The sequence below is a fragment of the Pinus tabuliformis genome, chromosome J (genome assembly GCF_031772625.1).
Source record: "Pinus tabuliformis cultivar Carrire ecotype Pingquan chromosome J, CPIR1, whole genome shotgun sequence".
NCBI lineage: Eukaryota > Viridiplantae > Streptophyta > Pinopsida > Pinales > Pinaceae > Pinus > Pinus tabuliformis.
The window spans coordinates 1,283,874,511-1,283,900,878 of NC_142295.1; the positions used below are offsets into that span (position 1 = coordinate 1,283,874,511).

Sequence of the window (26,368 nt, forward strand, 5' to 3'; positions counted from 1 at the left end):
TCAGATCACATTCATGAATGGAGACATTGACGACGTTTAGTGAAAGTTTTTATTCCGAATCAAATCTTAGCAGAGTGGTTTGTTAAATCATTACTAGCTAAAATCACTGAGGATGTAGCTAAGGCAGGAGTCGTTACTGAAGAGCAAGTAATTGCTCAAGCTCAGTACCTTGACCTCATTTATACGCAGTGGGGTACGTTACACGAGAAAATCCTCAATCTTTCTAAACAAAATCAAATAACTGGAGCTCCTTCAGGGTCTCATGCCACTGATGGTATGATTAGTATAGTTAATACCAAAAGTAAGAAGAAATTTTCCAAGAATTCTTCTCCTATCATAACCTTACCAGATTCCTCGACAGGAGATTCTTTCACGGAAATTTCTGCCGATATTCATGTTGTAGAGTCATCTACGGCCAAATCAAAATCTGGCCGTAAGAAGAAAGGGAAGAAGAAAAATAAAATAGATAAAAATTGGAAAGAGAAACCAGAAAAAATGGAATCTACTGATGAGAAATGCAAACCTCGTTATCCTTGTCTCATTTATGATGAAGAGCATTTTACAAGAGACTGCCCTCATCGCGTTGAGGTTACGAAAATCGTCAAAGGTTCTCAAACGCCTACTGTTTTGAAGGATCCTTTTCCTAGTCAAGATAGTAAGATGATACATTCTTCCTCAAATGCCTCAGAAGAACCCATAATGATGATGTCCCATGTTAGGATCGTGACATGATCACAAGATTATGGAAGTAAAAGTCTTGTTAGTGGTAAGGAAGTAGAATCTTCTAATTCGAACCCATCAACTTCAACTCCTAGTTTCGATCCACTACAGATCGAGAAACCTAACCCAGACTTAGTAATCAAACCGCCCGCCAAGGGTATACTTCGAAAGTTAACTTTCAATCCAAATGCGAGATCTGCTAAGAACTATAACATTGTTGAAGATTTGGCTATTTAACCTTCAACAATGTCGGCTTTGGAGGTGCTGCAATCATGTCGAGCACAACATAAATTGCTATTGTCGGCTATAGGAGCTGTTGATATTCAGGACTTGAACCTTATAATTTTCGATCTAGAAAATAGTACACCTTGCTTACCTCATCAAATGGCTTTCCAGATTCCAGTGTTAGTCAAAAACAGACCTTGCTATAGGACTGTAATTGATGAGGGAGCTTCAACGTGTATTATGTCAATCCAATGTTGGAGATCGCTTTGTTCTTGTACACTTAATCAATCCCCGACGATTCTAAAGGCTTTTGATGGTCGTGGGTTCCATCCTTTTGGCATTCTACAGGATTTACCTATAGGGGTTGAAGGCAAAACTGTTAATCTAGATGTGGAGGTGGTTGATGCCCCTCTAGATTACAACCTTCTCTTGGGTCGTAGTTGGTCTTACGCTATGACTGTTGTTGTTTCATCGGTCTTTTGGCTTATAAAGTTTCCTCATAATGGAAAGATCATAACTATAGACCAACTAACTTACTTTTCATCCGACCCAGCCTCTTCTGAAAGTATCCAGCATGTCGGCAAAACAAATATCCCTTATAAGGATGTTGGAGTAGGACTAGTTAAAGATTCTGGTTTACTAGGAACTTTTTCCTTTCCTCCTCCCAACGTATCGCCTTCTACTGCAACCATTCATATGATTTCATCAAACACTATTGTTTATGATGATCCTTGGATCATACCCTCCGAATCTGAGATAGATTCATTTGGTGATGCTATGCCTTTGAGTCCATATGAAATTGCGTATCAGGTCGTACAGTCATTTTCCGACTCCTCTTCAACCGAAATTGACTTAATGAATGTGGTCCATGAAGAATCACTTTCAACATCAAACTCAGATTCAACGACATTTTCCGAACTTGTTCATACAGATGAGAAAATTCATGAAGTATTGTCTATTGATGATTTACCATGGGAAGATCTTCATCATAGATCTTCGTTTTTACCTAAGATTGATCACTTTGAAAATGATTTTTCATCTATTTTTACAACTGATTATGTCGAGGAACCTCAGAATCCATTGAAAAATCCTGATTCTGAGTTAAATTTGGGAAATATTTCTTGAACCATTGCTATTGACATTTCGGTTAAGCTTGGAATTGTTGAAAACATTCATATAGGTGCCTCTTGTACGGAAAATGAAATTCAAACATATAAGGCCCTATTTCAAGAATTCCGCGACGTGTTTGCCTGGTCATATGAGGAAATTCCAGGAATTGACCCAACAATTGTTTTTAATGAAATTAAAACTTTTCCGGATGCTAAACCTGTCCAGCAACGTTTGCGTCAGATCGACCCGGGAAAAGCTACTGCTATTAAAGCAAAAGTTGAAAAATTACTTAAAGCAGGTTTCATTTAACCAATTCCCTTAACGGATTGGGTATCGAATATTGTTCCTATTAACAAAAAACAAGGAACGATAAAAATATGTATCGATTATAGGGATATTAATCGAGCCTGTCCAAAAGACAATTACCCAAATCCCTATCTCGATCAAACCATTGATGATTGTGCTGACAGTGAGGTATTCTTCTTCATGGATGGTTTTTCCGGTTAAAATCAAATAAATATTCCACCTGCTGATCAACCAAAAACAGCTTTCATTTGTCCATGGGGGACATTCGCTTATTGCAAATTACCTTTTGGGCTTAAGAACACTGGTGCAACATTTCAAAGAGCCATGTCTTACGCGTTTCATGACATCAAGCACATTGTGCAACCCTATCTCGATGATTTACCTGCTCATTCATTACATCGAGCCGATCATCTCATTCATTTACGAGCAATCTTTATGAGGTGTAGGCATTATTGAATTAGGTTGAATCCACATAAGTGTGTTTTCTGTATGGAAACGGGTCGGTTACTGGGATTTGTTATTTCGAAAGCCAGTGTTCGTGTCGATCCTTCGAAGGTTCAAGCTATTGTCAAATTGCCTCCTCCTTCAACTCTTCGCCAACTCCAAAGTTTGCAAGGGAAAGCAAACTTTTTACATCGATTCATTCCTAACTACGCCAAGATAACAAAGGGTTTTACCTGGTTGTTGAAACAGAATACTTCATTCTTTTGGGATGAGATAGCCGATAAAACTTTTAATGCACTAAAACATGCATTGACCCATGCACCATTATTGCATCCTCCCAACTACAACCAGGACTACTTCTTATATCTCGCCGCCTCTCATTCCACCATTGGAATGGTGTTAGTATAGGAAGATGAAATTGGTAGTGGACATGTGATATATTACCTTAATCGAACCTTAAATCTGATTGAGCTAAAATATTCACATGTGGAGAATTGGGCTTGGAAACTGTTCAAGCCATCCAACGTTTTCGTCATTACATTTTACTACACAAAACTACTATAATTTCCGATTGCAACCCTATGATATATATTTTGACCAAACAATTGCTAGGGGGCAAGTATTCCAAATGGATTGTGATCCTGTAGGAACTTGACTTGGAATTTGAAAAATCTAAGTCAAATAAATATTTAGTTTTTGCGGAGTTAATGTGTAACTTCCCGCGTGCTGATACTGAAACTGTGGCGAAAGAGCCCATTGCGGACAAATCCTTGTTTCTAATAAGCACTTTAGATCATTGGTATGGAGATATCATAGTTTATCTCCAAACCCAATCCTTTTGGCCTGAAATTTCAACATCTCAGTGTCGGAAAATACGATTCCAGTCCCAGTAATTGAAAATTATTGGAGATACACTTTATAGTCATGGGGCGAACTCTGTTTTCCAACGTTGTTTAACTCATGAGGAAGCTGAAAGGGTTCTAAATGACTGTCACTCTGGAGCGTGTGGTGGTCATGTGTCTGGGTATGCCACAGCCCAAAAAATATTGCGCACTGGCTATTTCTGGCCGTCTTTGTTTAAAGGTTGTATTAACGTGGTCCGAAAATGCCACAACTGCCAAATTTTTGATCGAAAGATGCGCACTCCACTTGCTCCTCTCCACCCTATAATTATCGTCGGTCCTTTTGCAAAATGGGGTATCAATTTTATTACATGTAACCCTCGCTTGGCCGGGGGGCATGCGTATATCATCCTTGCGGTAGATTATTTTACCAAGTGGGCCGAGGTGATGCCTACATTTTCGACAGACGACAAAAATGCTATGATTTTCGTTTTCAATCATATAATTGCTAGGTTCAGTGTTCCACAAGAGATTATCATTGATCATGGGCGTCATTTTCAAAATATTATGATGGCTGAACTAACATACCAACTTGGCCTGCGTCACGATGATTCAACTCCATATTATCCACAGGCTGACGGTCTAGTTGAAGCCATCAACAAAGTTCTAGTCATCATGATCCAACGAATCATTGGGATTCATAGGTCGAATTTGCATAACATGCTATTTTCAGCGCTTTGGGCATATCAAACCTCAGTAAAAACATCATCTGGTTTCACTCCTTTCCAAATAGTTTACGGTTTGGAAGCTGTGTTACCCATTGAATGCAAAATCTCGTCATTGCAAATGGCCATAGAATTACTTCCAGTCACTTCCGAAGAGGAAAAACGATTGTTGTACTTGGCTCAGCTAGATGAGAATAGACATGATGCTGCACTAGCAATCGAAGCTCATGCCAAACATATTAAAGCTCAGTATGATCAAAATGTTACACCTCGTAATTTTTCGGAAGGAGAGCTAGTCTTACTGTACAATCAAGAAAATGATAAATTAGGCGCTGGAAAATTTGTACCCATGTGGCATGGTCCTTATGTTGTTAAGAGAAAGCTGGCAAAATGGGCCTATGAATTTCTAGACTTTGACGGGGTCTCTTTAGGTAAGCCCAGAAATGGTCTTTATCTAAAAAGATATTATGCTTAAATCTGGGTGTGGAGATTTTAGTCAGGTTAGTTTTCTTTCTAGCTGGTGTGTTTTATTATGCTTAAATCTGGGTGTGGAGATTTTAATCAGGTTAGTTTTCTTTCTAGCTGGTGTGTTTTAGATTAAAAAGTGTTAGCTTAGAGAGTGTTTTTGTCATTATTCCTACTTATCTTGATTTTACTCTTGATATTGTATATGTCGACGTCTCTCCAAACATACATTGGTTTTGCTGATGGTGCTTGTTGTAATACATAGAACATTTCTTCCACAGCTTAGGTTATCTATTCGCCCTCTGATGAGTTGGTATCTATGCATGGGGTAAGCCTCGGTCTAACAACGAACAACATTGCAGAGTATAGTGCAGTGATTGAGTTATTATCTGAATCCATATCATTTGGGATTCGGAGTTTGATTGTGAGGTTAGATTTTGAACTCGTTGTATTGCAGCTTAATAGAGTTTATGCCATTCGAAATCCAGTGTTATTGAGATTATTTTTGAGAGTTCGTCTCTTGGAACGTGAATTTGACTATATTGAAAATCAGCATATTCCAAGATATTTGAATACATTAGCAGATGCAATTTCTTCTCGAATGTTAAATAGACATTTGCAGTAATCAAGTAAATTTAAAAACATTCCATAACATGTTTTACAAGATAACGGGTAATAGTGATATAGCATAGCATAGAAGTGTGTCAAATATACATCGTCTTCAATCATAGGTTGAAAAACACCTTATGATCAGCAAAAATTATAGTACAAAAAGCAAAAATGTCATATGAGTCTACAACAGGCGATCATCCTATCACTAGTGATGGTCACGATAAGAAACCACTATACGAGCCACCCTACAAAGGAACCTCCTAAAAGGTCCTAGGACCCCAATCACATAGCGCTGTAGCCTAAGAGGAATGTCATCTATGCTAGTCTCTGGAATGTCTGTTGTCAAACACTCTACATGGTTTTCCAATTCGGCGAAGGTCTCTGTAGATTCGTCCCGTGGCGCAGGTGCTGCTATAGCTAGTTGTTTCCTCTCATAGGGCCGGAGAGTGGCTGGTCGTCGTGGACCTACATCTGCATTTGAAACTTTTTACTATCAATTTTGGGACAATTTAAAAACCAAAAAAAATTAAATTAGAAAATGTTGAAAATGATTTTACCTAAGTCATCACATTGCTCTCCTGGTGGAAGAGCCATGTCTGGGTCACCACGATAATTCATCCAAGCATAAGGAAAATCCTGAATAGCAAAAACTTGGTTCTCCAACCAATGAAAATACTCAGGAGGAAATCGAACAACTTCTGAACCCTCCTCAGGATGACGGGCCATAACTGCAACCCAATGCATCAGTTTGGGCTCTCGGGGAAGTCCATCTCCAACAGAAAGATGTTGTGGGACCAACATTGGGACCCTCTCTAGACCAAAGCTCATAACTAAGAAACCATATCCAAAGTTTTTTAGTTGTCCGTTCTTTGCTCTAGTCAGTTGGCCTTTTACATTAGTCAACACAGCTTTGCACCAGTCGAAGATGGTGCCCCGAAAGCAGTCTACTCTCATCTGAATTTGGGATCCAGTGGCCATATGTAGTGCTACACTTCCGCAGAGTCTAGTGATAGTAAATTCAATCACTTTGAGTTCAGGACGGGAGATGGTTTTGATATCAATCCCTTTGTCTTTGGTTTGGTCATTACAAAACTCTAGCCAGAGGCTATCGACAGACTGGCCACCTAGCCTAGCCCTGAATAGAGTCAATTGTTAACCTCCCTTAAGAAAACCAGTCAAAAAGTAAATGTATTCCGGCTCCATTTCGAGCTAGTGGCCACTCATAAAGAAACACTAGTCCTGTACATTCCACCTGTCTACCAACCACTGCAAAAAGTCCACCCGGGTCCTCATTCCAGGTATGGCCCAGAATTTGAATAAATTGCATGCCTTCAATGCATTAATTGAAGGTTGATGATTAATCGCGGCGAGGTCCACATCATCATGCTCCTGTTCCCGCCAGTCAAGCATCGTGTATACCCTACATTCAAAGAAAAGGCGGATTAGAATATCTTAAATCAAAGTTTTTGGGCAAATATTTGAAAATTTGGAATGTTAGAACGTATGCTATGGGGACCGTACCCTCTATGTTAGAGACAGTGCGTAGGTCCACACTCTGTCTATACAGCAGGTGCGGGCCCCTGACTTTTTTCTGGATGCTAAAACGTCGTGGTCCGAAGGTTTCCTATATTGGGCTTGCAGACCCCCGCGCGCAGTCTTTTAACCTAAATATTTCCTAAAAATGAAAATAAAACCATAAAAACAAATTTCAAATGGATGAAATGCAAGAGTAAGGTGATGTGGATTACCTAGAGGTGACAGTGTTTGATTCCAACGAACGGATTTTCCACAATCTTCACAGGGAATTTCTTACCAAAAACTCTCTTTTCTCACTCTGAAGTCAAACGGTAAAAATGAATTTACAGAAGCCTTTTCTATAAGCTTTTTTGAATAAATGAATTTTTAATTTGTTTATTTTTCACTTTAAAGAGGTAACTTTTGAAGCATTTTTATTTATTTTAAACAGGTATGAGTAATGTTTGATTTTTTGTGCAGGATAACAGATTTTTCAGACAAAATTGATCATTTTTGACAAAACACATTAGAGTCACCTTTAAGCTCTTTTCTAACTCCTAAAATATGAAAATATTTCCGAGTTTTTCTTTTTAAGCTCGTTAAAATGTAATTAAAAAGACGGTCCACTTACAGCACATTCATTCACATGGATAGAATCGTACTATTTCGGGAAGTAGAAATCAAGACCCTGGATCTAGTTTCCACCATCCAGGCTGTGGGGAATTTTGTATTCATTATAGAGTGGACTATTCATAAATAGATGGTTGCGCCCATACTATGTCTACAAGTGTCTATACTTGTGATGTATTGCAAGATCATTCCTATATCAGAGCAGTTTAGTTAGTTTTCTAGTCAGTTTTGATCTGAGTATGGGAATGCCTACCTCAGCGATGATATGATCTCATATATATATATTGCATTGAATGTTTTTATAGGTTCCAACCAGGCTCTTCACAAGATGATCCTCGAAATGATAAAACACTTCACTCTTCTTAGATGATAAATGACATCCTCATCTACTACAGACTTCGCACTTTAGGGGGCAATCTGTTACACAAAATATTATCACCATGACTTTCTGTAGTCAGTGTGAGTCTATCACCACTCATACTGTCCTCCTTTACAAGTCTCAAACCTCAGCTCTTCATGTCAAGCTTTAAAAATGAGAGAAAGTCTTTGAAAATCTATAAAACTTTGGTTCTGCACTTTCTCTTACCATTACTTGCGGTCCCGCACCCCTTGGTCATGTTACCTGCGGACCTGCCCATTTTGTCTCTAAAGGAGTGGGTTCGGACCCCTATAAAAGTAAAAAAGGCGCAAGTTTATTCTTAAAAACTCACTTTGGGTTAATTCTGGACACTTCTAGAAGGAATCTTCACGTGGTTGGTTCGCTCCTAGGTGGTTCATGCATCCCATAACTAAAGCAGCTAACCCCTTGATGAGAGGAGCTTATCCCTTTGAAGGAGGGCTCTATCCCTTTGAAGGTGGACCTAGTAACTTCCCTCCTTTGCAATATAAATTGAGGCATTGGGCTAGTTGCTAGAGAGGTTGAAAGTTGAACATTTTTTAGGGTAAATGCTATTGGAATTGAGACTTCCTATTTAAGCTTGAGAGGAGAGATTACATACCTTTTGGCTTCTTTGGGAAGAGAGTGAAACTTGTCAAAGTAGAGGAGATTCTTACTAGACCCTGGGAGGAGCTTGTACAGCATCAAGGCACCAAGTTTGTAAAGTTCTTCTTTGATTAAAGTTAATACAATTAGATCCATTTTTATCAATAAATTGTTTTCTATGGTTTATTTCATGAATTCCTTGATCATCATGATAAATATGGTTTATTATATTGGATTTTGAGGTGTTATTTGATATGTGTGCCTGTTTGTGTTTGCAGATTCTTTACCAAGGAGATCATTTGGAAAAACGGAGTGTGGCTTCCACAAACTAGCATTCGACCTGAGGTAGGCCTAAATCACCTAGTAACCTTTATTTATAAATCACATATTTAGAGAAGGATAGAATTTGTTTGGTTTGCTTGTCACTAGATATCATTAGATACTAGGGAGATAGGTCTTGTCTGCAAGAACGATTCATCCGCCCGACACCCATCCAGATATTAGTTCAAAAATAAATGAACACTTAAATCAAACATTACCTTTGTGATGGTTTTTCATCATGAAATATTCCTATAGTTATTAGCATGCCACATGTAGGTTGACACATTTCCCAAACATATTCATTATCAAGTTCTCTATCTTTTTCTGATTTCTATTAGAGTCTTCATTTATTTCTGGGAGATATTCTATTCAATGCTTCTTGGTCTCGGATATTGAATTACATCTACTCTTATTGCCTATTTTACGATATATTACTTTATTTTCACACACTTCATTCCCTAGAAATTTTCAATCAGAGATCCTCGATTGTAGTCAGCTTCCTCATGATTCATATGAGAACACACTATTTTGATTCCATCTAGAGTGACTTATGTTTTTATGCAATCTTTCAGAGGAGGAGATCCTTTATTCTTTTGATCATACTTCCCAAGATGGAAATAGTAATCCATATTATCTGTAACCATACTAACTTTCATAGTATCCTATGTAAGCATACATACCTCATCTTTTCCTTTTGGTCATCTAGACTTCCTGTAGCAGCTTCATTTGAAAGAAATTTATCCTTTAGACATGATTTCTTGTTAATTCATCATACCATCATCCCTTGAATCCCACAAGTTGGAATTATTGACGAAACTCTTGCTTTACTTTTAGACCAGTGAATCCTTTTATGAGGATTCCATTAGAGAAATTTGAGGATATTTCATATCCTCACGCAACGTATGTTTCGTTATTGACTATGATATGATAATCTGAGTTGAGGATGACCTCTGATTCTTCCTATTTCAATTAGGTTTCCAAGATATCTCATTCTTTGTAAAAAGTATAATTGATTTTAGACATTATTTTTTCTTTTCATGTCGTGAGCTCTTACTTCTAATGCTTCTATCACGATGTTATTTTCTAATCTGATGCATCCTATATTATTTACATTGCTTACTATATATAAATTACAAGGGAAAAGTACCTTCTAGTGAAGAAGTCCATCTCATTCATAGTAGAGATCTTTTACTTCTTGATTCTTAAGCTCATTTGACTCAGTCTCTTTCACTCCTTCACTAATGTGGGATTCTTCCTTATCCCTCTTGTCCTTACTACATCTAGGACAATCTCTTATATAGCATCCAAGTTCTTGACATCCATAGCATCTTACCTTATCCATGTTCTTCCTTTCCTTTTGAGGACCAAACTTTCCAAATTTCCCTTTTCTTCTTGCCATAGCAGCATATGATCGATTCTGCGCATTTGGTCCAACATCAACCTTTGCCTTCAGTCTGGTTTCTTCGATCTTACAGAGTGACGATAGATCCTAAAATGGAGTAGTTTATTATTCCATATAAATAATAAGTGAACTTACCCCATTCTTTTTGTAGTGCATTCACTACCACTATGGTCATCTCTCTATCAAATATGACTTCTCCTAGTTCTTGTAGTTGATCTCAAATTTCTGATATCATGATAAAGTATGAGGTTATTCCATATTCCTTTGATATATTCAGTTGGTAGTGTTCTTTCCTTAGTGACATTACTTCTCCTATAGTACTTATAGAAAACAACTCTACCAATTTGTCATATATAGCTTTCACAGTCTCCATGTTTGATACATATGGGATTAGAGAGTCTTTTATAAATTCTATAAGAATCCTCTAGGCTCTTACTTTTCCCTTCATTAATCTAGCATGTGTTTTAGTATGTTCTTTTGGAGGCTCGGTTATCGATCCCTTGATGTGATCCATGAATTCATTCTCAATAATATTTAGGTATGTCCTTTTCTTCCATGCAAGGAAATTTGCGGCCCCAACCATTTTATTTCTTTCATTGCAAAAAGACATTTTGATATTATCAGATATAGTCATAAACTTAATTCAGAGATTGATGCTTTATTCCTCCTTAATCTTGATGTTGATAAAGGATTTGCTTCTTAAGAGATTTATAGGAGAGATTTTGATTCACGATCGTCCTTGAATGATTTCATCTTCCATCCTTCTTGAAGACGATTTCAAGACTCTTATAGGTGTAGATTTCTTCGATTTAGGGTTTTGAGGATATTAACCTTAGTGACCCTAGAATATGCTATGATCCTTCTTCCACTGATTGATGTCTTCTTGATTGAATTCCCCTTCTTGACTTCAACACCTAATCTCTTAAACTATGTTGAGAAATCTAGGGCATGAATAGTTAAAATATTTCTCTTCTTGATAATTATTTCTGATATACTTTTACTTCTTATCTTATAGTATTTTCTTTGTTATGTTATTATTGTGTTCTTTTCATCAAGACAATTATCAATATGTACAATAAAAGAGAAGTGACACAGTATGTAGGCTTGTCATCCAGGGCTAAAACATCTTACCTCTTAAGAGGAAAACCCAATCAAAATTATTCTTCTATATCTTCAATTGGCGAGTACCAAGACCATAACAAATTACCTTGACTCTAGTATCCTCCCAAGAACTTTGTCACTAAACTCGATGCTTTGTCTCTTCGCTTACTCGACCTTCTGCTTGATCTCAAACTACTCTCCTCGGATACTTCTAGGGAAACTCAATCCCTATACTTCACATTGGTTCTTCTTGACTTCTCCTAGAGAAACTTGGTTTCTAGATCTCTATCTTGGTTACCCGTAACAAGTATCCATAAGAATCCTTCCTTCGTTTCCCGAGAAGAAATCTTGTCCTAGAAAAAATCTCTTCGTCGCTGCCGCAAAAGAAACCTCTTCTTTGCTGCCCAAGAAGAATCCTTCTTCACTATGTCCAGAAGAATTCTCCTTCACTTTCCCATAAGAAACCTTTTCCTTATTACTTCTTTTCACTTCTTCTTGACCTTTTCTTCGTACTTTTCTTTCAACTCTTCTTCGAACTTTTTCTTGATTGAATGCAAGTCGAGTTACATGCCTCTAAGTGAGGCCGAGTGTGGCTATATATACACCTCCACTCATGTCCTTTAGGATAACTTGATCCCTAGAGATTAGGTTAACTTCTTCTAGTATGTTCTTCCATTGTCGTAGGCCGACTTGAAGAGGAAAATTGAAAAGGTCTTGGAGGATAATCTACATAGACAAATTTGACCTTTTATAAAGTGTAACATGACTTCATTACATGACAATGACTCTATAATTTTATGACTAGATGGAAAATAATTATTAAAGACTCTCAATACAAGTTTTGACTGAAAAATAAAAATCTCTTGCTCATGAAAACCACAAAGCAAGTCAACACAATAATAATTTTATTTTTCTTCTTTACATCTCATTACATAAAATCATAATTACATGTCATTATGGAGACCTAACCTAGTTACACTTTTCAAAAAATCTAATAGAAAAAGAATTTCAAAGGGTTCCTCCTTGTGGGGTCTTTCCCTGGTCTTTGACCAATTTTATCTCTTGTTGTTGTGGTTGATTGTTTCCTATTGGCATTGCATTATTCTTATATATTCAATTACTATTGATGAAAACAATTAATTGATATTGAAATACTGCTAAATTGAAGAATTGGTTTGGGTTAATGTAATTGAAACAACATAGAGCAGTGTAAAATTAACATATGGGTAGAGGTCAATGTGTATTTATTTGAGCTCATCGTTATGGTGCATATCATAAATCATTGATGGAGTTCAATTACCAATGGCTTCATCATTTCGAATATGTGATTGATGTCCTCAACCATGACTCACGTTTTTGGTGATTCACATGGTTGTTTCTAGGATATACAAACAATGATATGGTAATATGTCCATGATGTAGCCTAGCCACATTGTAGGGTAGTAAGGAAGACATGGCACTATTGATTGTGATAAGGGTATAACAATGGTAGTGAATTATCACTTATTATAAAGGTTATTGGCATTTTCAAAAAGGCGGTAATTGGCACATTTGGCTAAATCCTATGAATTCCATCTACATTAAATAGGAAATTATAAAAGTGAAATTTATCTTCATAAGAAAGATTTTGGTTAGTACTTTTAGGAAAGAGTCATTCAATATTGGGGAGGAAAATTGTTTTATTGTTGAGGAAATTTTATTCTTTTTATTAATGAATAATTTTAATTAAGTCAACAATACATAGTTTTGGAAACATCATCGAGTAATCATCGATAAAAAAATTTCCTAGTTCAACATTTTAGGCACTCATCAATAATATTTTTTTCCTTAGTGAACTTTCTCCAAAAATGCTTAGTTTGAGAGATAGCTAGTGCCACTATAAATTCGAAGTCTAGAAAAAATGTAAAAAGAATGAAGTTGGTAATTATAGATTGCTATAAAATTTAACTAGAGCATTGGTTTGAAATTTGAAAGTTACTGCATACTCACAATCTATAATAATATCTTTTGTTGATATGATTTTTTTATTTCCTGACATATTTTATTTTACAAGTCGTAGAAATTAGTCGCTAATAGTGATTGCATATAAAAAAGGGCACAATTGAGAAAGGTTATACTTCTGAAGGATGTAAAATTCATCTTAGAGAGTAGAATGAGGCATGACTATAATAATTGGAAGGGTGATATGTAGAAGAACATATCCAAAATATGAAAATATGTTTTAGTGCAACTATACTCATAATGAATTGAGATGAAGAATGCCTTATGGCCTAAATAATGAAACTTTTATAATATGCAAAACTTCTAACAAGAATGGTTGCTTATGCATTTTGCATAATTAGGGTATAATGGAACATGATAAGCTTAGGAATTGTAGATTAGAAAAACATGGAAGTTGCAAAAAAATACTACAATGATGAAAGAGAAGCTGAAGGCATAAACATTAGTTTAAGTAATGAAGAAATAAATTCTAATGGGCATAAAGGTATGGTGGAGCTAGTAGAGTTGTTAGAGACTTGAGGAGCCTTAACATAAAAGTGCACTATTATAAAAATGAGAATAAAAGTATAACAAGAATGCAAGAGTAACAGAATCGAATAAATACTTAGTGGTTTCTATGCTATAAAGACAAATGAATACAAGATCAAGTTCAAGGCTTCAGGATGAAAGAATACCTTATGCATTGAGGGATAAATAAATATGATAAAAACACTCAAGAAGTCCTAGTATAGCTTGAGGACATTACTACTCACCTACACATTTAGCCAAGAAGTATTATGCATCTGAAGAGTCGAGGAGTATCGCAAAAGTAATATTTTTTATACATCAAAGAGTAAGAATACATGAGTTGGAGAGCTTCCCAAATGAGTTGAGGAAGATTAAGCCACCAAAAAGTGATGGTGAAAATAAGAAAGGAGATGATGTTGAAATTTGGTTGGTTGTAATTAAAATATATTTTTAGTTGCATAGTTACTCATCTAATCTAGAGGCCATGATTTTTGTTTATCATCTAAAAGGAAAGCCTCTATAGTGGGACCAATTAAAGAAATTAAATGATATTAAAGACAAAACAATTTCTTAGAAGCACTTCAAGAAGTATATTTAGCAACAATATATTTTTGAATGATACTATGACAAGAAGATGAAGTAGTTATTCAAACTCAAGGTGGAAAATATGACCATAAAAGAGTATGAAAGGAAGTTCTTGGAGTTGTTGAGGTATCTCGTCTTTCTTAATGAGAACAATATGAAAAAATAAAAGTATTTAAGCTGCTTCCCATCCTTATATTAAGAAAAAAGTCAATTTGATGAATCCAATATTCTAGTAGAAAACATTAGAAAAGCCAAATACGTATGAGAAAATAAAGGGCAGAGAGACTTATCAAAATTATTGGAAGGATAAGAGAAAGGATAATTTACATCAAATACATAATGGATTCAAACCTCATTTCAAGAGAAATATTCTTAAAATACATCATCAAATTAATTTTCTTGAGATAATTCCAAAATGGTAAACTCCTATTGATAAAGAGGAGGAAGACCAGGAAGACCCTTCAGTAAAATGTTAAGGATATAGGGACACTCATCAACCATTAACCACTGGAAATCTATGTCATTGAAGTCTCCAACAACATGTACCTGGCCTTATGTGCATGGCATTATGTGCATGTCCCATATTATCATAGGCTTGTATTAACCCATCATATCCACCGTGATTAGTAATGGAATGGATCTCATTGGTAACAATACCATTATATTCCATTATGTTGATTAAAGTGATACGTATAGCGTATACGTCTCCATAAAACGATAAAGGAAATGGGATTACAAATTTAAGTAGTACTAGTCATTCTACGTGCTTTACATTTATCTCTAATCAATATAGATCAATATTATAAAGAAATTATGAAGAAAAATATAAAGAGGCTTCTCATTTTTGGTGCTCTAATACTTTCAGTGACTATAGAAAATCCTATGGTTGTGGACAACCCATAAGATCCATAGTAAATAGGTTTAATAGGAGTGGTATTCATTCAAGCCTTTATGTATTTTATGTAAAATATTAAATTAATAAAATATTATAAATCCAAAGTTAGGAACTTAGAAGAAGGATTAAGATAATATGGAGGGGAATTTAGAAGAAGGATTAAGATACTATGGAGGGGAAATGAGTATCCTCACATGTAGAGCAATAATTATGCACTACCTTGATTCTGGGACCTCGTTATTTATATGATAGCATTTTTAAGTTAGTTCAAGACCAACAATGTAGAACTAGATGGGATATTTCTAGTGTAAATATCACAATAAAAAGTAACAATGAATCATCACACTCAATTTTATATATAAGATTAAAAATTAGTTAAAGGGTTTGAATAAACTCTTTGTAAGTAAAATCTAAAACCTAATTAGAATACACAATCTTAATAGGATATAACCACTTATAAAGACGACTTGATAATGGAAAATTTGAAAATATTAAATAGAATCTAAAATATAATTAAAATACACCATTTCAACATATCATAACCACGTTTAACATTGTATTAAATGTATAGGAAATAGGAATAAGAGTTTGTGTTCTAAAATTATGGTGAAGCCAAAGTACTACAAAATACTTGTTTAGTAGGGGATTCTTATTTCAGCCTAAAGGTGGAAAGTGCTTTGTTGATTTTTTTTAAAATTTTAAATGGATCATTAAATATGAAGAGAACATATTATATAAAGAGAATATACTTATACTAGCGACATAGATCCATCTTAAATACGAATCTAACATGTGCAGAGAGGGATCCAATTTCTTCATGTGCAAATTTTTTGTAAGCCAATATTATTTAAATGTTTTGTCTACTTATTTAATTTTTTTAATTTTAAGACTTTTTTATTTTTTAATTACGCCGTAAGGCGTTCCCTTTGAGAAAGACATCCCTAAAATGTGACGTGTGCGATCCTGAGCCATTGATTCTGTGTTAGACGATTGGGGTGTTTTCAGCCGTTGATTTAATATGTTTTTTTAGTTTAAAATGTCTTTTTTTCCACCACGCCACACGAAACGTGTCTTTGTTTCTTCCCTGCATGACGGCCGCGTAGCTCGCGTAGCGTTCTGCTTCCTACCAGAGCGGCCGTCTCGCGTAGCGTTCTCTTTTTTTCCACCGCGCCACACGAAACGTGTCTTTGTTTCTTCCCTGCATGACGGCCGCGTAGCTCGCGTAGCGTTCTGCTTCCTACCAGAGCGGCCCGCTCGCGTAGCGTTCTGCTTCCCACCAGAACTTTATATAAGTACAGATCGTCTTTGTTTAGGCACAGATTTTCATCCAGAGGTAACCAGCTGCACACAAGGGTAACCAGCGCCACAGAAGGACAGGTAATCATTTGTTTTCTCTTAACGTTTTGTTTATGAAACTAAACTCAGTCAATGTTCTGATTTGGAGCTCAAAACATAGAACCTATTTGCACAATTGCATTGATTCCTCACAGTGCTCCACTATTCATCATTTATTCCATTGTACATACCGACACTTATTTCAGACTTGCATCAACTGAGCATGGCCAGTTTTCCTAATCAACAGAGATCTAAGCCTTGCATATTACCCTTTGCAATCGAATTCTTAAACTGTTTAATTAAACTGCAGAGAGTTTGCATTTGGGAAACTTGCTTTGTATTATTGTATTATCATGGTTTAAAAAATGTGGCCATGTGCCTGTAGCTTTAGTTGGGGGGTCACTGGTAGGGTTGGGGACCCCTCTGGTAAAAGCTCTGAACACCCTGTACTAGATGAAGAAACAATTAGTAGGAATTCTGGTAGTATTACGATAATACTATAGCAGATATTAGGGCAGACGAATGATATCCATGATGGAAATTTAGGATTTCGTCATTCTTATGCTATAGTGATAAATCATTATGATTGGTGGAAATAATTCAAGCTGCCGGATTTTCTGAGAGATATCGGGAAGCATGCAAGAGTGGGCACCGTGATTGCCAAGGAGAGTGTGAAGAAGAGGCTGCAATCAGAGGAGGGGATGAGCTTCACTGATTTTTCATATCAATTGCTGCATGGTTATGATTTTCTTCACCTATTTAAGAATGAGAATGTTTCGGTTCAGATTGGGGAAGTGATCAGTGGGGGAATATAACTGCAGGGACTGAATTGATTGGGAAGGTTCTTCAGCAAGAAGGGACTTATGGGTTGACATTTCCACTTATTTTGAGAAGTGATGGGACCAAGCTTGGGAAGTCAGAAGATGGGGCGATTTGGCTCTCTGCTTCCATGCTTTCCCCTTACAAGTTTACCAACATTTTATTGGGATCTCTGATGCAAATGTGATAGTATTTTTGAAAAAGCTTGCTTTCTTGATCCTGGAAAAATTTTCTGAGCTTGAAGAAGGCATGAGAAACCTTGGGTACGTCCCCAATTCTGTTCCAAGAAAACTTGCTGAAGAGGTGAATTGTTTTGTTCATGCTGAAGAAGGATTGGAGGCCTTGAGGGAAACATAGGCTTCGACTCATGGTTCAAAGACTCACTTAGAATGGAAAACTATTGATGCCATTGCAAATGAAGTGCCATCCTCCTTGTTGTCATATAATCAGGTGTTGAGTTCATCTCTGGTGGATTTATCTGTGAAAGTTGGGTTGCTGCCAACTAAAGCAACAGTGAAGCATCTCATTAAGACAAGGAGGTCTCTACATGAATATCCAAAGAGTAGACAATGAGGGGAAAATTATTGAAGCAACTCATGTTGTCGATGATAAATTGTTGTTTCTATCAGCACGCAAAAAGAACAAGTTGGTTGTAACGATAGCTTAATTCATGCGGATGGCTTTCAGGACATTGATTGTTTGAATGGATAAATTACCTAAAATTTGTTTTCAATGAACCATGATAGTAGGCTTGAGATTGTTTCAGTTATGTGTGTCTTTGCTTCAAACGACTGATGTAGTCAACTTGTCAATGTTCATGATACACACTTAACTGATTTCAAATAGACATTTGTAGGTGAGTTGTTCTAGCTTGGCACAATTTTCTTAGATTCATAGATGCAGTTTGACATGTATGTTCACTCGAGGTATTCTCATGAGATTTTGGGCAATCGAAACAGATACAGTAAATTTATACATTTCTTAACATTTTAAGGTGTAGGGATATCTTTCATAAAGTGAAAAGGTCATTTTCATATATAGGCAATAGACCTGATCGACTGGTTCCTCAGCGAGCACTGTAATATCCCAGTCCCCAGCTCTTAACCCACATTGACATTGTAATATCTCGTTCCCCAACTCTTAACCCACGTTGACATTGTAATTGTAATTAATTACGTTATTGATTCTTTTATGGGAATATAATCCCCAGCACTTAACTCCCATTGATGTTGCTATTATAATTAATTATGTTAGTGATCCCTCTGTATGGGCATGTAAATGTAAATGGGCAAAGACCTGGAATAATTGTAATTATAATCTAATAACAACTGATGAAGAGGTGAAACCTTGATATGAAGACATATATAATTATAATCTAATAACAACTAATGAAGAGGTGAAGCCTTGATATGAAGACATATAAGTCCCACTATGCCATGATCTTTATGCCAATGAGGGTGTTCACAGTGGTATGTTAAATAACACTGCAATTACTTGGTGAATTACTGAAAACTAGGCAGCTCAAAACTGAAACCAAACTTACTATACCATGATCTTTATGCCAATGAGGATGTTCACAGTGGTATGTTAAATAACACTGCAACTACTTAGTGAATTACTGAAAACTAAGCAACTGAAAACTGAAACCAAATTTACTTTCACCAAGATACAAAGTAACTTTACTAAATTCTTGTAATCTGTTGCATAAATTCAACCACATTTCTTCATTTCTTGTAATATGTTGCATAAATTCAACCACATTTCTTCATTTCTAAGGTAACTCAGAGTAGACCCTGTATTGATGTCAATGCATCATCCCATAATTTTATCTTCTTCCCATTGTTTATAGCCCAAAACACATGATTTTCCAATGTCAACTAAATGTTTGTTGCTCATAACGTTATATCGATGAGCCCCTTTAGGGAGAGTGGATTGGCCTTCTAATGATGTTAGGCTTTTGTTACCTAGATTAATTTTTAAGATTCTGATCCAAAGCTTCTCACCTTCCACTAATAGCCTCCAATACACTTTCTTTTTAATTGAATTCTAGAATACAGGGTGAGAATGTGAGTTTTTGAACGTGACTTGTCGACTTTGAAAGCGCTGCAACTTGCCACTTCAATAGACTTTTGCACAAAGGGCTTTCTTCATTTGCTCCAATTTTCTTATCCCTACACCTCCAGCTCAAATGGGGCTTGATACCGATCTCTAATTTAAAAGGTGCAATTTTTTCTCGTTGGATGTTCCTTATCACGGGAATTGTTGAAGGATGCCTTCTATTTCATTGATCACTCTCTGTGGTGCCAGAACACTGGAGCTTTGATAAATCGGAATGCCTTACATTTCAGGTTGAATGAGGAGAGTTCTACCTACTAGGGAGAGGGAATTGTTTGTTCATACTTCTACCCTCTTTCTTATATTATCAAAAACATCTTTCCATTTTTTGCATCATGTCTTCCATTTGCTACTGAAGAGTAAACGGTAGGAAGAGTATCTTCCTTAATTCCCATCATTGTCAAGATTTTGTTATCCAGCCCCAGGTTTACATTCAGGAAAAAAATAATTTATTTGTCTTTATTCATGTCAAATAATCTGACCTATGGGTGTTTTAAATACTTTGATGGCGTGTCTATTGCTTTGGCTTTTTTCAGACTAGCAGATCCCAGAAGTAGGGGATCTTCTTCATTTGTACATGGGAAATAGGGAAAAAACTAGCAAAGGAAATGTTGAAGTGAGTTTGGGCGGATATTTTGTTTGAGTATCTGAAACATGCACACCATCAATTTGGAGAAGAGTTAATGGTCCACACAGTGTTTCTGGATCTAGAGCCAAAAATAAGATAGTGAAGATTCAAGAAGTTCATCTTTTGTGCAGTTGACAAAGCTACCGACCGCTGGTTATTTGGGCATCACCAAATGTGACAACCATACATTACAGGGCACAGCATATGAAAATGTTATCCAAAAAAAATTACATTTACAGACGTGTATACTTTTTCTTTACATTTATTCTACAAGCACAGGTCCTTTCGATTCCTTGTTATGTCAATATGTAGTCTCTTATGAGGTCTCCTCACGACATTTGTAGGTGAGTTGTTCTAGCTTGGAAAAATATTCTTAGATTCATAGATGCAGTTTGACATGTATGTTCACTCGAGGTATTCTCATGATATTTTGGGCAATCGAAACAGATACAGTAAATTTATACATTTCTTAGCATTTTAAGGCGTAGGGATATCTTTCATAAAGTTAAAAGGTCATTTTCATATATAGGCAATAGACCTGATTGACTGGTTCCTCAGCGAGCACTGTAATATCCTAGTCCCCAGCTCTTAACCCACATTGACATTGTAATATCCCGTTCCCCAACTCTTAACCCACGTTGACATTGTAATTGTAATTAATTACGTTATTGATTCTTGTATGGGAATATAATCCCCAACACTTAACTCCCATTGATGTTGCTATTATAATTAATTATGTTAGTGATCCCTCTGTATGGGCATGTAAATGTAAATGGGCAAAGACCTAGAATAATTGTAATTATAATCTAGTAACAACTGATGAAGAGGTGAAGCCTTGATATGAAGACATATAATTATAATCTAATAACAACTAATGAAGAGGTGAAGCCTTGATATGAAGACATATAAGTCCCACTGTGCCATGATCTTTATGCCAATGAGGGTGTTCACAGTGGTATGTTAAATAACACTGCAACTATTTAGTGGATTATTGAAAACTGAAACCAAATTTACTTCACAGTGGTATGTTAAATAACACTACAACTACTTAGTGAATTACTGAAAACTAGGCAACTGAAAACTGAAACCAAATTTACTATACCATGATCTTTATGCCAATGAGGGTGTTCACAATGGTATGTTAAATAACACTGCAATTACTTGGTGAATTACTGAAAACTAGGCAGCTTAAAACTAAAACCAAAGTTACTATACCATGATCTTTATGCCAATGAGGATGTTCACAGTGGTATGTTAAATAACACTGCAACTACTTAGTGAATTACTGAAAACTAAGCAACTGAAAACTGAAACGAAATTTACTTTCACCAAGATACAGAGTAACTTTACTAAATTCTTGTAATCTGTTGCATAAATTCAACCGAATTTCTTCATTTCTTGTAATCTGTTGCATAAATTCAACCATATTTCTTCATTTCTAAGGTAACTCAGAGTAGACCCTGTATTGATGTCAATGCATCATCCCATAATTTTATCTTCTTCCCATTGTTTACACCCCAAAACACATGATTGTCCATTGTCAACTAAATGTTTGCTGCTCATAATGTTATATCGATGAGCCCCTTTAGGGAGAGTGGATTGGCCTTCTAATGATGTTAGGCTTTTGTTACCTAGATTAATTTTTAAGATTCTGATCCAAAGCTTCTCACCTTCCACTAATAGCCTCCAATACACTTTCTTTTTAATTGAATTCTAGAATACAGGGTGAGAATGTGAGTTTTTGAACGTGAGTTGTCAACTTTGCAAGCGCTGCAACTTGCCACTTCAATACACTTTTGCACAAAGGGCTTTCTTCATTTGCTCCAATTTTCTTATCCCTGCACCTCCAGCTCAAATGGGGCTTGATACCGATCACTAATTTAAAAGGTGCAATTTTTTCTCGGTGGATGTTACTTATCACGGGAATTGTTGAAGGATGCCTTCTATTTCATTGATCACTCTCTGTGGTGCCAGAACACTGGAGATTTGATAAATCAGAATGCCTTACATGTCAGGTTGAATGAGGAGAGTTCTACCTACTAGGGAGAGGGAATTGTTTGTTCATACTTATACCATCTTTCTTATATTATCAAAAACATCTTTCCATTTTTTGCAGCATGTCTTCCATTTGCTACTGAAGAGTAAACGGTAGGAAGAGTATCTTCCTTAATTCCCATCATTGTCAAGATTTTGTTCTCCAACCCCAGGTTTACATTCAGGAAAAAAATAATTTATTTGTCTTTATTCATGTCAAATAATCTGACCTGTGGGTGTTTTAAATACTTTGATGGCGTGTCTATTGCTTTGGATTTTTTCAGACTAGCAGATCCCAGAAGTAGGGGATCTTCTTCATTTGTACATGGGAAATAGGGCCAAAACTAGCAAAGGAAATGTTGAAGTGAGTTTGGGCGGATATTTTGTTTGAGTATCTAAAACATGCACACCATCAATTTGGAGAAGAATTAATGGTCCACACAGTGTTGTTGGATCTAGAGCCAAAAAGAAGATAGTGAAGATTCAAGAAGTTCATCTTTTGTGCAGTTCACAAAGCTACCGACCGCTGGTTATTTGGGCATCACCAAATTTGACAACCATACATACAGGGCAGAGCATATGAACATGTTATCAAAAAAAAATTACATTTACAAACGTGTATACTTTTTCTTTACCTTTATTCTCAAGCACAGGTCCTTCTGATTCCTTGTTATGTCAATATGTAGTCTTTTATGAGTTCTCCTCACGAAAGTGTTAAAGATTCGTCGTCCTCAACAGAACGGGTGTCGCTTTATCTTTATCAACGTGATGCACACAAATTTAGGAACTTCGGCTTATTACTTCTTGCACACAGAGACCCAGTCTTTAGACTTGGTGCTGGCCCCTTTCGCTATTTTTCTTCTCACACGCTTTCCCTTACTCTACTTCTCATAGACCAACATGCCTCAATCTTTGTTAAAAACTTCGGGTGCCATAGATTCACCAACGAGTTTTCGGTAGGAAATACATTTGGTTTTTTGTTTGGGTGGTTTTGGTTTGCAATGTTCTGGTAAAACTGCCAACATCTGAACCAATTTCTATACCATAGAAACCCCTGAAGCTCACTGTCATCATTGACGCCCTGATATTCAACTAAAGGGAGCCTTCATCTTCATCACCTTATCGTGCGAGAGTCCCCATTATCTCGAAGTACTAGGAAACCCCCACTATGTCAGTTGAACAGAGGAGAGGCACCTAGTGCTCAAAAAAGAAGGGCAAGTCTTAATTTCATTTAGAAGGGCACACATTTAACATTGAACTGATTTACTTCCTCTGTAGCAGGCGACTGAACAACACGTCTAGAAATCATCCTTGTCAAGGTCATTATCACAGATAGAGATATTTTGACAAAGGAAATTTGACACTGCACGCAATCTACAATCACAAACAAATAAGAGATGGATTAAAAATAAAATTCCTATTTCCCACAGCAAAAGTGATGATCAAAGATTTTAGTCGATATTTTCAATACAGCATAACAACACTAAACATTGATAAATCATAAACAAAAAGAGGCATACCTTCATTGCAAGTTCCTGATCGGTGTTGCAACAATATCTAGCAGCACCTTCTAGGGGACAGTTTGTTCCTTTATACAAAAGATTGATATTACAAAGAGTTGAGAGCTGCATAAGAGCATCAGCCATAGGCCCCAAACCATTTTCATCAGCTGCATATATATTGTCAGATTGTAGATTTTCCAATTCTTCATTTGCCACTGCTGTGATGCATTGGAAGATTGCAAGCAGCCTCTCGAGAGGGAAACTCCCTGGACCTTTAAGGAACTTTTCTTGTTCCTCATGTTCCTTCCTCTCTGTGGATTTTACACTCCTATTCACAAACCAACAAAAGAGAGTATACAATAATTACTCCCAAAGTGATGATTGGGATTGCATAATTATATGGAGGAAACGTTAACTTCTTGCTACCATGAAATGGGAAAGAGGGCATAGTATTCAGATGAGCTGGAACTTCTAGATAAAAGAAATCAGATCCTTCCTTCTCTTGATATCGTTTTTCACACCTTTAGATTAGTCATCCATTGGTGATTCACCAACATTCATTTTAATTAATTCCAGGAGCTTACTTCTCATTGAATCAAAATGTACAGTTTGGCCATAGTCTTGTACTATAAGCCTTGATCATTGTAAAAGAGGCATCTCTGTTTAGCTGGGATTTTTTTTTTGTTTATTTAGTTGTCTAATACCAAATATTCAATAAGAAATTTTCTTGCAAGGTGTGCTTCTAGTTAGTATAACTTGAATTCCCTGTTGTTAATTAATTTGCTGATTCATTGTGGTCAAAATTTTCTTGGGCAGAATTTGGCAAAATAAATTGTAAGATCGAGGCAAGCTATTCAACACCTTTATGAGAACAGGGCACACCTGAACTCAATATTCTACACACCTTGGAGGAAGTGTTGGTAATTTTTTCTTTACTACTTGTTCTCGGATCATCTTGCATGTAGTTTAATCTTTGTTCTGTTATTGAATTTTGATGCTATACGTAATTTGGAAAAGGCTTACAAGGTAACATTTCCCCAATTTTTTTTGAAATCATGGTATATATTCTGAGATTTTGAGGAGCCATTTACCTGAGGCATTGTGGATGTTTGTGTTCTTAGTGTCACTACTAATCTAGATAGTATCATAAGGAGAATCCTCACTAGTGCATTGAACAGAGCTGTCTTGTTGTCCATCACATAGAAATATGTTGGCTTCTTGGAGGCCGTCTTCAATAATTAGAGCTGAGAGCACCCTTTGAACCAAAGCCACCATTGTCTAACTACTAATGATTTCAAGCCTGACTGTAGCTAACCTTAGCATAGAAAAATTAATAAAACTTGAGATAAATATAATGCCTCAAATAGACCTGTGTCATTCTTGTATCTTATGATTTGGTGTATTTAACTTGGAAAGATACACCTTCAAAACAAATGGTTACAAATTCCATCAGATGTATCTATAACATTGCCTTCACGTGAGAACTTATTGATTTCTTTTGTTAACATCTTTCTTTCTTAAATTCTTGAAATTGCTGTGACTCAAGCTTTGGACGACTCCCCCCAACTGTATTCTCTGTATCTGGGTGGATTTTTCTCATTGACCAAATCAGGTACAAGTCCCACCATAACATAATCCGAAGGATTTAAAAAGAATGGGATAGGGAACCTTTCCTTCTTGTCATTCACCACCACCATATGTTCTATACTTTCATATTTGTCTTTGCTCCAAACCTGCACAACACAAAAAAAGGCTTGTTTCTATGAAAATCGTAGGGTGCTTAAAACAAAATAAGTTGCTTCTAAGGTAGCACTGACAGAATGAATGCAAGCTATATATGGCCATTCACTCATAGATCAATATATTTTATTTCCATGCTAATGCAATGTACATAGCCAAACATATATTGCCTTAACCATTTTGTTAAAGCTTGTTTCTTCTGGCTTCACTTGTAAATAAAGAAAAATATCATTTCATTAACAGAGACAACTGATTATTTAAATTGTAAAATCTATTTCAATTAATAAACCAGCAATTTTTTTTGTTTCAGTCCTAGGAAACTAGACAGTTACATCATACATGGCTTTGAACATATCAGATTAAAGATATCCCGAGGACTATTCTGCATACCATGAATTTGTATGGGTAGGAGTAAGAGAATTTTGCTCCAATTTACATACCCCACAAACACATCCAATAATGTCATACATTCTGTCATGTGATACCCCATAATATAGTTATGGATTAGCTCAAGCATCCAAGGTTTCTGATTTTCCAAGACTTGAGATTGCCTTGCTCATACTTACACTTTCTTAAGAGGCAATACCACTGCAGGCACTGCTATGGGTGGGATGATTCTTACAACATGCATTCTGTTTTTCAAGCAAAAAGAATAAGATGATATCCATGCCTGTAAGATGACATCTTTGAGGTAAAAAATCTTTGTCAATGTATCATCAAAGGAAACGCAAAGGAAACCTTATGCCTTACTGCGTTTTCTTTTCGCATCAAAAGGATGTTCTTTCACACCATTCCCTCCCTCTGTTA

At 36.2% G+C, this 26,368-nt stretch overlaps 1 pseudogene; it reads left to right on the forward strand.

Moving 5' to 3' along the window:
* Positions 1 to 13,788: 13,788 nt before the first annotated feature.
* Positions 13,789 to 18,209, forward strand: LOC149231940 (tyrosine--tRNA ligase, chloroplastic/mitochondrial pseudogene; annotated as a pseudogene).
* Positions 18,210 to 26,368: the final 8,159 nt, after the last annotated feature.